A 17,014-nucleotide genomic window follows, 5' to 3' on the forward strand; every position below is an offset into this window, starting at 1 on the left:
CATATATATGCTGAGTGTGTGTATATACTGAGCCACTCACCAGATACAGAATTAAGTTGAATCCATATAACTAGGCTTCCGAGGCGAGGTGTGCACTCTGATTCTCACGTTTTAGGCAACGCAGGAACTGTACTATTAGGCGTGTGTTGCAAACTCAGTGTTACTAAGTCCGTGTGCATCCCTCCCCACTGGAGTGGTAGGGTGGGCCCACCCATGTAAACATGGAATTGGATCTTAAAAGCAGCGCCTTTTCACTTCTTCAGGCTTTTGCATCCAGAGTTAAGGATTTGGAGCTGGTGGGAACTGGATTCACCTCCCAGATCCATAGTGAGTAAACTTGTGCCCGTATATGTTTACCTGGGCCTCAATTTCTCATACAGGCACCAATGTCTAGTGGGTTCTGTTTTCTGGGCCTGATTCCTCAACAGTGAAAGGAAGGAGGTGACTTTTACTTGGCAGAGAGAATGGTTTTAGATATGATGTTCTTGGAGCACTGTGTATTCATCCTGGCCATTTGGTCTTCAAGGACTGGCTGAAGTGCCCCTTTCCCCCTGTGTCTGGCTGCATTCCCTCCAGTTGAGCTCTTTGCCCATGTCTGAAGCCAATTTCTTGGTCTGTAGAAATGAGCCCCTTGAGGACAGGGATTATGCTTCATCCAGCCTGTATCCCGGGGCCCAGCGCTCAGCCTTGGGCTCAGTAAACATTTGTAAAATGAACCCAACAGTGTAATTTCCTTCTTCCATTGGCTTATCTAAAGCCAGTGTATCAGAAGAGCAGTGACTTAGTAAGTACTGCTGATGAATCCCTGAGCAAACAGGGTGGTGGTAACAGTGGTCAAATGGGTCTCTGGTAATTATAGGCCTTCACAGGTAAACACAATGGTAGGTGTTTCCTTGCCTTTTGTGGACTCCAGAAGGCTTTCTCTCTGGGGTCTCCAGTTGTTTTTAGTAATGGGAGAGAGCAGATGGGGTGGAAGAGGTTGAATGTGTGTCTAAAAAAAGTACTTTCCTGTAACAGCTTTTGTTTGTAAAGTAAAAGTATATTTTAAAGAGATACAACATTACAAAACTAACTTGTAACCTGTTGATATTAAAGAAGAAAAGGAAAAGATTTATAAGAAGGGAAGAGAGTAGCTTCCCCCACAGAGTCTTTGCCAGTCAAAGCGTCCAGCCTTTTGGGCCTGTGTTTCATGCTATAGAGTTACCAGACTTGGGACTGTCTCCCCTCTGTTGTGAATTTTTTTTTTAAAGTACATCTGGTACAATGTGACAAATTTTCGGATGCCAGGGGATGGAGAAGCAGGCCCCTCCCTGCTTCAAATGCAGGGATAAACAGTATTTGGATACTTTGTGATTTGCCATCCTTGCTTCTTGCCTCTGCTTCAATGCAGGAGTCTGTCAATCCCTGTCATTCAAAATATCCCAGCCTTAGAGCCACTATTGTTCACAGGGCACTTGGGGCTGGGGGACACAGAAGGATTTTGCCTGCAGCCTATGGCTGAGTACCCCCACCCAGCAAACCGGGATGTTCTAATCCATTGTATTACCTTGTCTGAAATTGTGGGTCCATGGTGACATCCGATCCCAACCCTTTTCCTCATTTGGGACCCTCAGAGGCATGTTTCTCTTTATTAAAAAAAGAAAAGCCTAAAAAGCAAGGTTTCTAATTAAAGGAATGACTGACTTGGGATTTGGCAGTTTTTACATCTTTTCCCTCCTCACAGACAGAGCTCTTACCTGGTTTAAGAACAGTAGAGGATACTGTTGACATCGTTTAGTTTTTGTGAGAAGGGACAATATTTTTAAGGTGGTAGCAGGACTCTCTATAATGTAGTCATGACCCCTTGTGTGTGAGAGAGCATATTTCTTAAAAACAAAATTAATATCATGTAATAATGTTCTGTGTAATGTATTTTAAAAACTAACATCGTGGACATTGATCCCCTGCTAAAAAGAAATCTATCCCATATGGAAAGACTGCATATTATTTCTTTCTGTTAATTTTTCATGTAAAAAGTATGTAACAATTAAGTTGCATGACCTTTCATCCTCCTGTTGCTGGCTGGGCTTCTTACCCTCCCTCTCCCCACTTTTTTTTCTTTTGGGTAATATCGCAATGAGCATTTTTGTAACATTTATTTATAGACCATATGGGCACTTCTGTAGAACTTTGAGGTCAAAAGATATGCACCTTTAAAAATTCACGTTTATTTATTTATTTATTTATTTATTTGAACCCAGGAAGCTGGCAGTTTATTTTAAACAAGTTAAGATTTGGAGTCACAAGTCCCAGTCCAGCCTCAAACAATTTGTACTGGACTTTTCTGGGCACCATATGTCTTTCAAGTAAGTGAGCTTCTGAGGTAACAGAGAAGCAATAGAGAAAACCAAGCATAAAAATTCACCTTTAAAAAGATGATATACTTAGGTTCCCAATGACCTAAGGGCTGTCACTAGTACAGAATGTTGTTAATCTTAAATTTTTGTCATTTTGAAAGCTAAATATATAGAAGACTCCAAAAAAATATGGCCATGGCAGGTCTGGGAGTTCATAGGGCTTCAAACAAAGTCTAACTAGCAGGGGTTGCCAGGATGCCCTCTCTGGTTCTGTGTTTCAGCCTTCGAGGCCTCGTCTCTGGACGTCTCTGTCCTCTCCGCGGGCTCCTTTTCTCTGCATCCCTCCCATTCTTGATTATACCCAATGGGCCGAGTGTTGATAGATGCTCAGGAGCATGTGTTCAAGCACGTGGGAGAGGGAAGATGTGGGTCAGGTGGCTTCTTGCTGCCCAGGCAGCTGTGGCCTCCCTTCCTTCTCCAGTTCCCCACCTCTGTTCCTGCTCAGAGGGAAGCTCCTTGGCACACTTAACTGTCAACGGCCATGCCAGGCTGTCTGCAGCCGGGGTTTCCCAGGCACCCATAATTGCTCTGTGACATTTCAGGGGCACATTTCTCCAGCGCAGTCATGGTTCCTCTTTGTCGTTCAGCAGGCATCTGTGGCAGATCTTGTATTTAACAGGAGTGGATGATGACAGGATGATAAAAGGCTGATAAAATTCCCTGTAGGTGAGCTTTGCTGGTCTTCCCACCCAAGAACAGGCTTCTTTCCTTTTGTATAGCAGCCGGCACCCTGTCTGGCTGATTCCTGCACCCTGGTGCTTAGGACAGACTCCCTTTTGGGCCAGAACCATTTCCAGTACAAGTCCCTGGTACCTAAATGCTCTTTGCTTTAGAGGTGATGCTCTCTATCTCTGGATAGCTCTCCTGGGCAGCCCACCTGGTGGGCTTCGGTTTTGAGTAGATGCAATGAAGATCGTCAAAAGGAATGACAGCTCTTTTCTCCTGGGTCTGTCTTGGTTGGCTTTGACCTCTTGCCCCTGGAACTGCACTTGCACGGGGCACACACACTCTCCAGCTGTTGATAGAAGGAAGAAGTGGAAGCTCCAAATAGTCTCTGTCCAAAAACCTACCATCTTAACAGCCACGAGGTTCGGCACGGGCCTTACTAGCGAGACTGAATCATAGTTAGGACAGTAGCTGTTTTCTCCAGATGTTTTTTTCAATGGAAATATTTCAGTGGTAAACAAAGTACCCTCAGACGTCCTCCTGAGAGCAGAGGCAGTCAGTTAAGTAGCTCCCATGATGTAGCTGGAGCGCATCACTGCACCCATGGATTACACTTGGCAGTGTGTCCTTCGGCCAGCTGCATGGCTCCCAGGAGACGGAAGGGCAGTTGCATGGGGAAGATGTTAGGGAGGAGGGCAGGGGGTGATCCTTGTGCAGCAGCTGAATTTCCAGGGCTGAGTTTGGGCTTTGCTGCCTTGAGGTCACAATCCACCTGCTGCTGCTTGGGCTTACAGTGGTGAGCATGACTCAGAAATCTGGAAGGGGGCCGTGGTGACTTCACTACTGGATCAGAGGCAGCATAAAAGCCCTCCGGGGTGGGTGTGGTTGCTGGAGGAGCGTTCACTGATGAAGTGGATGCGATGTGGATGCTGGTGTTCTGGGTCACTGGGGTTTGCCAGTTACTTAGTACCTTGGGAGACATTTTTATTACTAAAAAAAGAAAGAGCTGTGGTGGCAAAGTACTGTCCAAAACAAGGGCAGATGATACTAAATGAGTTCAGTCTGACATGGAGGTCGTTGGTTTTGTGAATTACTTACCTTTAGAGATCTCATGGTCCAGGGCCAAGCTTTTTCCAGGGGTGCCCCAGGGGCTTCTAAGAGTTTAAGAGGTGGACTGTAGGCTCCACTAATCCCACTTCTCAGAAAGGATGAAAACCTACTCATTTCCAGATGAGGGAAATAAGGTCTGAATTAGTTTTATATTGCCACTTCAGCCGATGTTACTGTAGAAGTGCTTTGCAAGTTGAATTTGAATTCGTTTTAAAGGACTTTATTTTAAAATAATCTCAGACATACAGAAAAGTTGCCAGAATACAAAGAACTCCTATATAGCCTAAGCTTAATTCATCAATTATGAATATTTTGCCACATTTGCTTTATTGTTCTCCATTGCATATTATCTTTTTTGAACCGTTTGGAAGTTACACACATCATGCCACTTGACCCCTAAATAACTTCGGCATGTCTTTCCTAAGAACAAGGACATTCCTCTTTGTAATTACAGTTCAGTTAGTAAAAACAGGACGTACGACATTGACTTACTATTATTGAATATACAATTCATACCCAAATTTTGCCACTTATGACAATAACGTCCTGTACAGCCATTCTTCCCCTGACCTAGGATTCAGTCCAGGATCACGCACATTTTATTCAGTTGTCACGTCTCTGTCATCCCCGTTAACTGGGAATGGTCCCTCTGGCTTTTTTTTTTGTCTCTGATGACATTGGCTTATACTCTTTTTTTTTTTTTTTTTTTTTTTTTTTACTTTTTATTTTATATTGGAGCATAGCCGATTAACAATGTTGTGATAGTTTCAGATGCACAGCAAAGGGACTCGGCTATACATATGCATGTACCCATTCTCCCCCAAACTCCCCTCCCATCCAGGCTGCCACATAACATTGAGCAGAGTCCCCTGTGCTATATAGTAGGTCCACTGGTTATCCATTTTTTTTAAGTTTATTTATTTATTTTTTTAATTAGTTTCTGCTTTATAACAAAGTGAATCAGTCATACATATACATCTGTTCCCACATCCCTTCCCTCATGCATCTCCCTCCCTCCCACCCTCCCCATCCCACCCCTCCAGGCGGTCACAAAGCACCGAGCTGATCTCCCTGTGCTCTGCGGCTGCTTCCCACTATCTATCTACCTTACGTTTGGTAGTGTATATATGTCCATGCCTCTCTTTCGCTTTGTCACAGCTTACCCTTCCCCCTCCCCATATCCTCAAGTCCATTCTCAAGTAGGTCTGCGTCTTCATTCCCGTTTTGCCCCTAGGTTCTTCATGACATTTTTTTTTTAAATTCCGTATATATGTGTTAGCATACGGTATTTGTCTTTCTCTTTCTGACTAACTTCACTCTGTATGACAGACTCTAGGTCTATCCACCTCATTACAAATAGCTCAGTTTCGTTTCTTTTTATGGCTGAGTAATATTCCATTGTATATATGTGCCACATCTTCTTTATCCATTCATCCGATGATGGACACTTAGGTTGTTTCCAGCTCCGGGCTATTGTGAATAGAGCTGCAATGAACATTTTGGTACATGTCTCTTTTTGAATTATGGTTTTCTCAGGGTATATGCCCAGTAGTGGGATTGCTGGGTCATATGGTAGTTCTATTTGTAGTTTTTTAAGGAACCTCCATACCGTTCTCCATAGTGGCTGTACCAATTCACATTCCCACCAGCAGTGCAAGAGTGTTCCCTTTTCTCCACACCCTCTCCAGCATTTATTGTTTCTAGATTTCTTTTTTTTTTTTTTAATTAGTTTCTGCTTTATAACAAAGTGAATCAGTCATACATATACATCTGTTCCCACATCCCTTCCCTCATGCATCTCCCTCCCTCCCACCCTCCCCATCCCACCCCTCCAGGCGGTCACAAAGCACCGAGCTGATCTCCCTGTCCCACTTCTTATTAGGAAGCAAACAACATGACCACATGCAATCTATTTTAGGGACAGTAAAATGAAATAAAAAATAGGGGAAAGGTACTTTTAAAAATGAAATATAATAAATGATCACAAATACTCATGAGTAACAGTACATCTTGACTCTCCTACCTAGTATGCTGCTAAAATTTGGGGGGAACATATACAGGGGTATGACACAGCCCCTGACCTCAAGGATGTGGCCTTTCTTTTAAAGGGAGTGTTTTAAAGATTAAACAGATTTGTGGATTCATTTTTTTTTTCTCAAATAGTGTTTTGATTTGTTCTGGGTAGTTGTAATGCCTGAACTTATTTGTGGGGTTATCTCTGCATGACTTGGGACACATTTGTCCATATCATCAGAGGAATTGTGACGGCAGGCCTTCACCACATCCCAGAGACAGCTGGCTGGAAAAATAAATATGTCTGGCTATATATTCCCAGAGGTTGTGCTTATGCCTGAATTTAAGTAAAAATTATAGGCAGCCTTAGGACAACTAGATTTGGAGACATTCCATCTTCCCCAAAAGAATGTTAATAATGTAATTCCTTATCCTGTGCCTTGGTATCAGCAAAAACTTCTTAGAGTTGTGTATGTTCTTAAGTTTTAAAGACACTGATAGATATCATTTGCTTTTCTACCTATGGAATTTTTGCTTGAGGAAGGGGCTTTGGCCAGGTATGCATCACCTTTTTCACACTGAGTCCTTTGCAGCTAATACTGAAATGCTAGATAAATGTGGTCTGGTGGTGGTCGTGTTGGGGAATAGGTGTTGGGTAGAGTATGGGAAGGGAAGCTGAGGTTGATGGACGAGGACTAAGGTGTCCAGGAAATGTGAAGAATAAGCTATTGAGAAGAGCTAGAACGAATTAAAACTAATATGCTGAAAAAGCAGTGGTGCCTCATTTACTTTGGTATCTTCCAGGAAGGAGGAATTCAGTATGAGCAAGTTAGCTAAATAATTGATGTTTCCCCCAGTTACAGGCGAAACTATTCTGTTTTTCTTGCAAATGTCTGAAGTACATTATAAACTTTCCCTCTTAAGAAGTAGTAGATAAGTATCATAATTTTATCTTTTTCCCCTTGTGACTCGGAATTCTGTGCTGACTTCAAATACTAGCTACTGTACAGCCTGTTCGGGTACGTGGGTTGTTCCCCTCTCTCTGATATGTCGTCTCTCATTTAACCATCTGCCTCAGGAACCCCTGTCTCTGCGCTGTTCTGATAGTACCATGGCTTCAGGCAGGACTGAAAGGACCCAGGATGTACCCAGTAACCAAGGTGGTATCTGTAGATTCTGGCTCCTAGGAACTGCTCTCTTCCGTGACCTCAGGCACATGGGCTTAGCGATGGTTGTTTCGTTTCTGCTTGGAGGCTTTTTCTCATTGCCCAGGGTTGATGGATGGCTGTTCTGGTCCTGGGTCCTAACTTACAGAGGAATGATGATATGGAGAGGCCAAGGCCATTGAAAGATGATTTTTGTTACGTAAATTTCCTGAGAAGAGGGACCATGCCATATAGGAGGCATCAGGGTAGTCAGGAGGCAGAAGATAGGAGGGAGGAGAAAGCCTTGGCCAGAGCCTTTATCAGGGTTTCCACAGGAAAAGCAAGGCAGGGCAGAGTAAACAGTTTCAAACTGGCTAGTTTGAATAATCCTGGTGGGCTTTGGGCAATAGGGGTGGTCTCTAGGTTCCTGGTACCTGGCCCTTGGTGTGTGAGAGTTGGATAAAGGAAGAGGGTGGGGGATGTAGACTGTGGATTGGTTGGCTTGTATATGAGCCATGCTCCTGGCTGAGACTTCACTGTCTTCTAAGAAGTGGCCGGCCCTGGGAGGGGTGGTCTCCCCCAAGGGTTGTAAAGCCCCAAATGCCAGAGCATCAAGAATATGGAAAAGAGGAAAATAGTTAATGTAGTTGACCCTGTGATGAACGGATGCCATGTAGACAAATCCATAATCTAAGACAACACAGTGATAACAGTGGCCTTGTAATAGATGGGTCGCGGTTGCCAACTGCCCGACTTCCAGCTGGATGTCAGATTACTTTGGGGTCATTACCACCCTTGGCTTTAACTCTGTAGTGCTTGGAGCTTTATGACCCTGGGAGCCTCACTTCTCCTTTCCGCTAGAAAGTGGGGTCTTCATCATCAGTTGAGAGTGTATCCTGTGTTCTTGTTCAGGAATGTACTTCAAGGTAGATGAAGCCTCATTCCACAAGGGGGAAATAAATAAATAACCAGCCTCTGAGAATTGGGGTAGGGGAAAGCTGTGTTGGTGGGGAATTTGTTTTCCCCTTAATTTCTGGTATATATGTATATATTTCAATAAATGGCTATATGTCTAACACATTGTCATTTTATGAGCAAGCTAAGTTATCCAAATGCATCTTTCAACTTTTATTTACTATGTAGGTAATTTGTGCTATTACAGATACATTAGAAAATTCAGATCAGTAAAAGAAAATAAAATTGCCCTCATAATCCTGCTATCTGGAGATATCCTCTGTTTTATTTTTTTTATCTTACTTCATTTTTTAAATAAATTTATTTATCTATTTATTTTTGGCCACGTTGGGTCTTCGTTGCTGCACGTAGTCTTTCTCTAGTTGCGGCGAGCGGGGGTTACTCTTCGTTGTGGTGCACAGGCTTCTCATTGTCGTGGCTTCTCTTTGTTGCAGAGCACAGGCTCTAGGCATGCGGGCTTCAGTAGTTGTGGCTTGCGCACTCAGTAGTTGTGGCTCGCGGGCTCTAGAGCGCAGGCTCAGTAGTTGTGGCCCACGGGCTCAGTTGCTCCACCGCATGTGGGATTTTCCCGGACCAGGGCTCGAACCCCTGACCCCTGCACTGGCAGGCGAATTCTTAACCACTGCACCACCAGGGAAGTCCCATCTCTGTTTTAAAAGTGATTAATTCTTCAGTATGTAACTTTCCTTTTGTAGTTTTTTCCAAACATTTTCCTCCATTGCTTCCAGAAATTTTGAAATTCTAAATTGTGAAATTTCCAAAAATTGTGAAATTCATAAATGAAAATGTGAAAATAAGGTTTTAGTTATTTATGTATTTATTTAATTTATTTTTATTTTATTATTATTATTTTTTTGCGGTACGCGGGCCTCTCAGTGTTGTGGCCTCTCCCGTTGTGGAGCATAGGCTCCGGACGCACAGGCTCAGAGGCCATGACTCACGGGCCCAACCGCTCTGCAGTATGTGGGATCTTCCCGGACCGGGGCACGAACCCATGTCCCCTGCATCGGCAGGTGGACTCTCAACCACTGCGCCACCAGGGAAGCCCAGGTTTTATTTTGCATTGATCTATCCCAAATAATTGCCTTCTGTTATGGTGGAATTCTTGTAATCACAGAGAACTTTGTCAATTCTGAAGTCTGTGATGACCCTTGGCAGGTGATCTGAGGTGGTGCTTTGGAAAGTGCAATAGCCCAGGGTGATGTTCTAGCTACCTTCTAGCTGTGTTACATTGGAGCACTCAGAGTGCTGGTGCAGCCTTCCTGTTGGGCTGGAAGAAGGATTGGAAATCTGGAAATAACTCCTTGCATTTGCCTGTGTTCTCTTTTGCCTTCTTTGGAACACTCGGTTAGGATGTTTGTAGCTGGAGAGCCAGTTAATGGGTATAACTCACGATCTGGGAAGTCTGGTTCCTGAGCAGCTGTTGGCCAGCTGCAGCACTGGTAACTCAGCAAACGGTAAACTCTCATCTGAGAATCTTCAGTTGTGACAGAAACGGCAGAGGCACGCTGCCTGACACTTGTCACTCAGATCTGGGTTCAAATGTTGCCTCACCATCTAATGGCTGCGTGATTGCAGGCCAGTTAGAAAGCTCCTGAGTTTCGTTTTCCTCACCTGTAAAATGCTGGTAACCTACCCACCTGGTAGGGTTGCTGTGAGAAGGGCACTAAACAAGGTAATGCAGGTGAAGCATCTGTCCTCACACCTGGCTCATAATAATTGTGCAATAAGTTACTGTCTTCCCATCCTCCCTTGGTATGTGTTTTTTTTTTTTTTTTAAACAAGTGTAGGATGAATCTGAGCATGTTATTGTCAGGAGTGAATCTGTTCTAAGCTTACCTTACAAAAATTTCTCCCAAATCTACACAGCGTCGCCCCTCTTACTCTCCCAGGTAATAAGCTGGTCCATCACAAGGTGGGCTAAGTCTAATGTAAGGAAACAGCACTGAACCTCCTTGTCTACTAGAAGAGAGGATGCTGGTGAGGAAGGCTGTTTTTAGATCTGTCTAAATTAGCCCTCCCCACCCCCGTCAGGGCGATGCTGCCATTCCTTTATTGCCAGGAAGACAAATGGCGGGAGGCCAGAGGAAAGCAGACCAGCCAGTAGGTGTCACGTGCACTGTCATCCTCAGTGCTTTTAGCATTTTCAGTTATCCCAGGGGTCCTGAGACCCCTGAGCTGGTGTGTTCCCTCAGAGTTGGGGTGGGCGTGGCCGGGGGGGTGCCCGGCCCTGGAGCCTTCATTCGGGGCTGACCCTCCCTAGGGCTGAGGTCCCGGGCGCTTGGCAAAATTGAATTACAGCCTCTGCTTATGGCTGGACCTCAGCTGGCAGGGTCTTGGGGGTTTTAAACAAAAGCATGAGCCTCTCCAGAAGTGGATTAGGGAGATGTCCATTCAAGCAGGGGATTTGTACATGTTAATTCTCAGAGCAGATATCTGACTGTGAAAAGGACCTTGTGACCTGATTTAGCAAAAAGGCTGCACTTTGTTAACCTTTATGCCCGTAAGAAGGAAAAATCATTACATGGCAGAGGTTCAGGCCCCATAGGAGTTTTTCTGGATGATTCTCCATTTTAAGAGTCATGCTTCCACAGACAGGATAAAATCCTCAGGAACTTCTGACTTGTCCCCACTGCATATTCTTTTTGTTGGGGGGGAAAATCCATATTTCTTTCCTATCCTAGGCTTTTGTCCCTTCCTTCCCAGTCCTAGCAGATAAGAATTAAACAACTTTTTTAAAGGAAGAGGAAAAAAGACAAACATTGGAAAAGACATTGCCCTGTGTCCCACTGCTCCCCATCCCCCCACCCCCATGCTTATTCAATACAGGTGCGTGGTGAGTAGATTCTGAGCAGATTTGCAGAAAGGCAGGTGCACGAGTGATGTGGGCCCCTGACATTCAGGCAGCTCAGCTCCTCCTCTGAGCCTGCCTCAGATGCCCCTCCCTCCTGATGCCTTCCCCAGTCACCCCACCCCCAGCTGAGCCCTCCTCCCTCTCTGTTCCTGTAAGGCTGTTGACATCTCTTTCCAAGAAGGCAATATGGGGTAAAGGAGAGGGCAGCCACATGGAATTGGAAGACCTGAGTCCAGACACGGGCTTCACCACCTCCTAGCCGCGACTCTGAGCTTCTGAGCCTGAACTTCCTTCACTGCACTTGAGTTACACTGTGCCGGCTCATCTCCCAGCTAGAAAACGGAAGTCCTAGAGAACAGGATGTTGTTCATCCTGTTATTTCCAGTCATTTATTTAGTCATTCATTTCTTTATACAGTTACCCTCTTAGGACCCAAGAATAGAAAAATGAACTTGGTGCATGTGGCACATGGTAGGAACTACAAACTGCTCCTTCCCCCGCCCCTTCTTTTTCCTTGAGTGACGTGATCCACGTATAGTTGAGGGAGCTTTGGATATTTCTTCCCAGAGCATTAAGTAGAGAGGAGCAGAACATGGCCTGCTTGTTGACCCTGACAACACCACTTCCTTTTCTTTTTAATTGCATGAGAGATTCTTTAAATTCCGTAGGGCTTTACAGTTTTCCGAAGTTTCACGCACACGATTTCATATAATCCCGTAATGACCCTCCCCCCAACCTCTGCAGTGCACCTTGCCCCCCCCCACACACTGGTAACCACTAGTTCGTTCTCTGTGTCTACTTTTTTGTTTTATTCACTAGTTTGTTATATTTTTTAGATTCCACATATAAGTGATATCATACAGCATTTGTCTTTTTCTGTCTAACTTACTTCATTAGCATAATGCCCTCCAAGTCTATCTGTGTTGCCGCAAATGGCAAAATTTCTTTCCTTTTTATGGCTGAGTAGTATTCCACTGTATATATATACCATGTCTTAAAAATATATATATATACACACATTATTTTTCATGATCTTTTCCATTATGGTTTATCACAGGATATTGAATATAGTTCCCTGTGCTATACAGTACGACCTTGTTGTTTATCCATTCTGTATATAATAGCTTGCATCTGCTAACCCCAAACTCCCAATCCACCTCTCCCCCCGACCCCGGCAGCCAGAAGTCTGTTCTCTGTGTCTGTGAGTCTGTTTCTGTTTTGTAGATAAGTTCATTTGTGTCATATTTTAGATTCCACATATAAGTGATATCATATAATATTTGTCTTTCTCTTTCTGACTTACTTCACTTGGTGTGATCATCTCTAGGTCCATCCATGTTGCTGCAAATGGCATTATTTCGTTCTCTTTTATGGCTGAGTAATATTCCATTGTATATGTGTACCACATCTTCTTTATCCATTCATATATTGATGGACATTTAGGTTGCTTGCATGTCTTGGCTATTGTGAATAGTGCTCCTTAACATAGGGATGCATGCATCTTTTTGGATTATCATTTTGTCTGGATATATGCCCAGGAGTGGGATTGCTGGATTATAGGGCAACTCTATTTTTAGTTTTTTGAGGAACCTCCATACTGTTTTCCATAGTGGCTGCACCAGTTTACATTCTCAGCAACAGTGTAGGACAGTTCCCTTTTCTCCACATGCTCTCTAGCATTTGTTGTTTTTAGACTATTTAATGATGGCCATTCTGACTGGTGTGAGGTATATACCATGTCTTCTTTATTCATTCATCTGTTGATTGACATTTAGGTTGTTTTCAACTTACAATTGTCAAGGTATGGAAGCAGTCTTGGAAATGCCATTCCCATAGGATGCTTTCCTAAATTTAGTGGTAAAGTGAGACTTTCCAGTTGAAAAATTTCCTGCCCTCTGCCAGGGTAAGCAAGGGTGAGAAGGGGATCAGGGCTTACAACTTTTAATGAGATGGGTACAAATCGGGAGCAAGAGGCTGAATGCATGGAACAGAATTTGAAGTGCCTCCTTAAATAGAAAGTGGACGTAGAGAAATATGAAATGCTGGGGTTTCAGATGGACACAGCTCTATCACCTATTCCACTGGAGAGGGTAAACTATTATTACTTTTCCTTTTTCCAGAAGCCATCTTCTGTGTGAAAGCCCTGAAGGACCACATTCCACTTAATCCCTTTTATTACCAAAATTGTACTTTGCATTGAGGGGGTGTGTGTGGCTGGGGAGCCCTTTCAAGATTGGAGCCTGGAGGCATCAGGCTGGTTAATTGCATGTTTGTCTTTTGGCTTCTTTCCAGTCTTTCATCATGGATGACCCCTTATCTATAATTTTTAGGTTAAAAAAAAAGTCCTTTTCCTCTTTTGTGTGTTTTATGAAGCTAAACAGACGATAATAATGATCTAAGCACTAGCTTTGGAAAGCAATTACAGTGGATGAAAGGGGTGAAGATAGATCCTACCACAGATGTCAGCCCATGGAGGCTGTGATTTCAGGCATCACCATGGTCAAGTTGACCAACCTGGCCATCTTAGCTGGGCCTCCTCTTCATGACTGACTAGCCCTGTGGATGTCTTCCACAGCTGCTGGTGTTATCTTTGTACAGAGAGAACTGCCCCATTTCCTGGGGTGAGGTATGTGGGAGGCTTACTTCTCAGAAGGTCTACATGACTGTGGTTCACAAGTCTGGTGGTACCTGAGAACCACATGTACAGCTTAGAGAGAAATTACAGGGAACCCCATCTCCTAAGATTCTGGCTCACTAGGTTTCAAATGAGGATTGGAATTTGCCTTGTTAGAGAGTCCCCTGTGTGTCTAGGATGCTCAATCAGGACTGAGCATCACTGACCCTCCTCACCCTCACTGCTCGGAGTGGGCCATGAGTCCAGCTGCATCTGCATCACCTGGGAGCTTATTAGAAATGCCTACTCTCAGGCTCCACCCCACCTTCCAGCATCAGAACCTACTGTTTAACAAGGTCCCCAGGTGATGCGTGTGCATATTAAGGTTTGAGAAGCTCCGCCCCCCCTCTGGTCATATGATATGATCACTGCTTGATTGTTCCTGGTGATGGAATATTGATTCTATACATTTATGTCTTTAGTTTACCAATGCCTTCCCCCTTGAGGATTGGGCTATGATTTGCATAATCTAATTTTTAAAAATTATGTGAATCACCTCTATGCATTTCTATGCATTATAACTAAGTTTTAGTTGTTTTGCCTTTTATTGTCGAGTACACACACACACTAATGTTTCATTTAAATATACTTAACCTGTAAAATGAACTATGTTCTGTAGCCAAAGAAGAAAGATTCTTTGTGCTCTACTTTCATTATTCCTGCCTCTCTTCCCTGTGCTGTGAAGCAGCCTCTGGCTGTTCACATGGAGGTGATTTGCTCCTCCTTTGGGCTATGATTTTCCCCTAGTGTCTGACTATTATTGCACTTGCCTCAGTGTGCTGGAATTTTTGTTTACAAAAATGAGACCTTACTTTTACTCATGGCTGCAGCCCCTGTGTCTAGGGCATACCTGATGCATACTAGGGATTCAGTAAAAGTTTATTGGTGGTGTGGGGGGGTGAGTGAATGAGTGCCATCGAGGATGGTGTACTTGTGAGTGTGGATGGTGTTAGTGCCCTTGTGTTTCCTCTCTTGCTCCCTTCCCAAAATATCTGGACATCGACAGTGAGGGTTACTTTGTTTTCTATTGGAGATCGTAGTACTTGATTCAAGAAGATTAAACCTATGGAGGTGAAAATTAGGCTCCATGGGTGGATCTTTAATTAGGTTGTTAGGATGGCCATTTAGAACATCTCTGGGTGACTTGTATGCCTATTGGTGTTTTTCTCAGTTCCTTCTGGAAGTTCCCTGCTATAAATTGATGGTTCCTCCTTCCTTAGATGGGAAGAAATCTGTTTCTAGGTCCAGCTGTATCTTTGGTTTGATGACCTTTGTAAATGGTTCCACAGAGTTCTGTCCTTAAGTTGCAGCCACCCAGAACTCAACTAGCCTTGGGTCACTTCGGAATAGCAAGAGCCTCATTACAGTATGATTTTCTTTCTCCTGAGGATGGTTTTATGCCAAGAGACCCCACAGTCAGCTTAATATAACCTTAAGCTACTCAATTGAGAAGGTACATTTATTGTTGAAAATTGTAAGAAAAGGAATGCATCTTGGTATCCTGGTGTCCATATAAGTTCTTCTTTTGGTGATGGCTTGTGGGTTCTTCTCTGTATTCCACAGCACCTGGCCCCTCTCTGCTGATGCCCAAGAACTGATGGCCTTTCACTTGCTATTTGAAACTAAGGACGTCCTAAGCTTTGTGTCTTAATTGAGACATTAAAAGTGTAGAATTTTATACCTGTTGTACATGTAAGTAAGAATTCGATTTTTGTTTTTAAAGTAAATGCTCTGGTTCTTCTATCTAACCTGAATTTGCTTTTCTTAATGTCTCTTGTGTGCATTTATGATTTTGTTTGCATTTTTTCGGCACAGTGGAGCAGCCCCTAGCATAACCCACTGACCTGTGAGATTTATGTTCAGAAGACTATGTTTTTGAGGTCATTAAAACAGGCTATTTATTTTTTATACCGTCAGTAACTATTTGAAATTTCTTACAAGCTCGTGCACAAACCCTGCGTGGTTGAGGTGAATGAAAGGCGTCTTTGGCTTTGCAAGGAGCTGGGATAATGAGAAGTGGTAATACTGGGTAAAACTACTGTGAAGGGCTAACTATTGAACATGAAACCAGCAAGCCGTCTCAAACAAGCATCCCCCTTTTATCCAGCTTCATTGTGGAATGAGGTATTTCACATTGTGTGAACTTTTCAGAGAACAGTTTCTTACAATTGAAAGCTCTTGAACTTAATTCATTTAAAACACTCTGGAAATCTATCTAAATATTTCTTGTATTTCTTTGTTTCAAAGAGTGTGCTAGAACAACGTTTTTCCTGATAATTCAGAATCATCGTCATTTTATAACTACTGTGGTACACCACCAGTAAGTGATTTGAGTAGAACTGTTGAATCCTGCAAAGCAGGTCCCCAAACCTCTTGTGCAGTTTTAGTGCTGAATCCTTGAGTCTTTTAAGCTCCCTCGTGGTTAGCGCTCACCTCTCTCACTGTCACCGTGCCTGTCCTTTCTTGCCTTCTTAGTGGCTACTTACTATCTGGCAGAAGGGCCACTTGGCAAGTTTTTTGGAATTAAGCATATGCAATGGTCAGAATTTTTGAGTTCAGGTAAGAGGGACTTGCTTTCATTAGAAAGTGTGTTGAGCTATTGGATAATGTCTTCATCTGCCTGAAGAAATTTTTTTAGATGTGCTTCTGGGTTGCTGGCTCTATACTGGAGAGCTGGGATGACCACAACTCTGACCTGTGTCTGAATATATGTCACAGGAATCCAAGATAGGTCCTGGTGTCAAATGATCCCCAACACCTGGTGAGATGTTTTCTGCAGAACTTACTTTCTAAGAGGATTTTTTTTTCCCTCTAAAGTTGAGGTTTTTTAATGGATAAATATTCGTTACTGATCCATTAGATTTCAGGGAGAGTAGGGGGAGTATGTGGAGGGCATGAAAAATTGTTAAAAGAATTTGGCAGGGGCTTCCCTGGTGGTGCAGTGGTTGAGAATCTGCCTGCTAATGCAGGGGACACGGGTTTGAGCCCTGGTCTGGGAGGATCCCACATGCCGTGGAGCAACTAGGCCCGTGAGCCACAACTACTGAGCCTGCGCGTCTGGAGCCTGTGCTCCGCAACAAGAGAGGCCACGATAGTGAGAGGCCCGCGCACCACGATGAAGAGTGGACCCCGCTTGCCACAACTAGAGAAAGCCCTCGCACAGAAATGAAGACCCAACATA

At 43.7% G+C, this 17,014-nt stretch overlaps 1 protein-coding gene across 4 annotated transcripts in view; it reads left to right on the forward strand.

Annotated features, from left to right (window-relative positions):
* Positions 1–17,014, forward strand: part of TLN2 (talin 2) — a 449,584-nt gene that overhangs the window by 87,832 nt on the left and 344,738 nt on the right. The window contains exon 1 of one of the 4 annotated variants that reach the window (XM_081228040.1): positions 278–327. The exons of the other annotated variants lie outside the window; for them this stretch is intronic. The gene's annotated coding sequence lies outside the window, so the exon portion shown is untranslated. Of the gene's footprint in view, positions 1–277; positions 328–17,014 lie in introns of those variants that run through there. 4 annotated transcript variants of the gene reach the window in all.

Source organism: Mesoplodon bidens (genome assembly GCF_964165515.1).
Source record: "Mesoplodon bidens genome assembly, chromosome: 3".
Classification (NCBI taxonomy): domain Eukaryota; kingdom Metazoa; phylum Chordata; class Mammalia; order Artiodactyla; family Ziphiidae; genus Mesoplodon; species Mesoplodon bidens.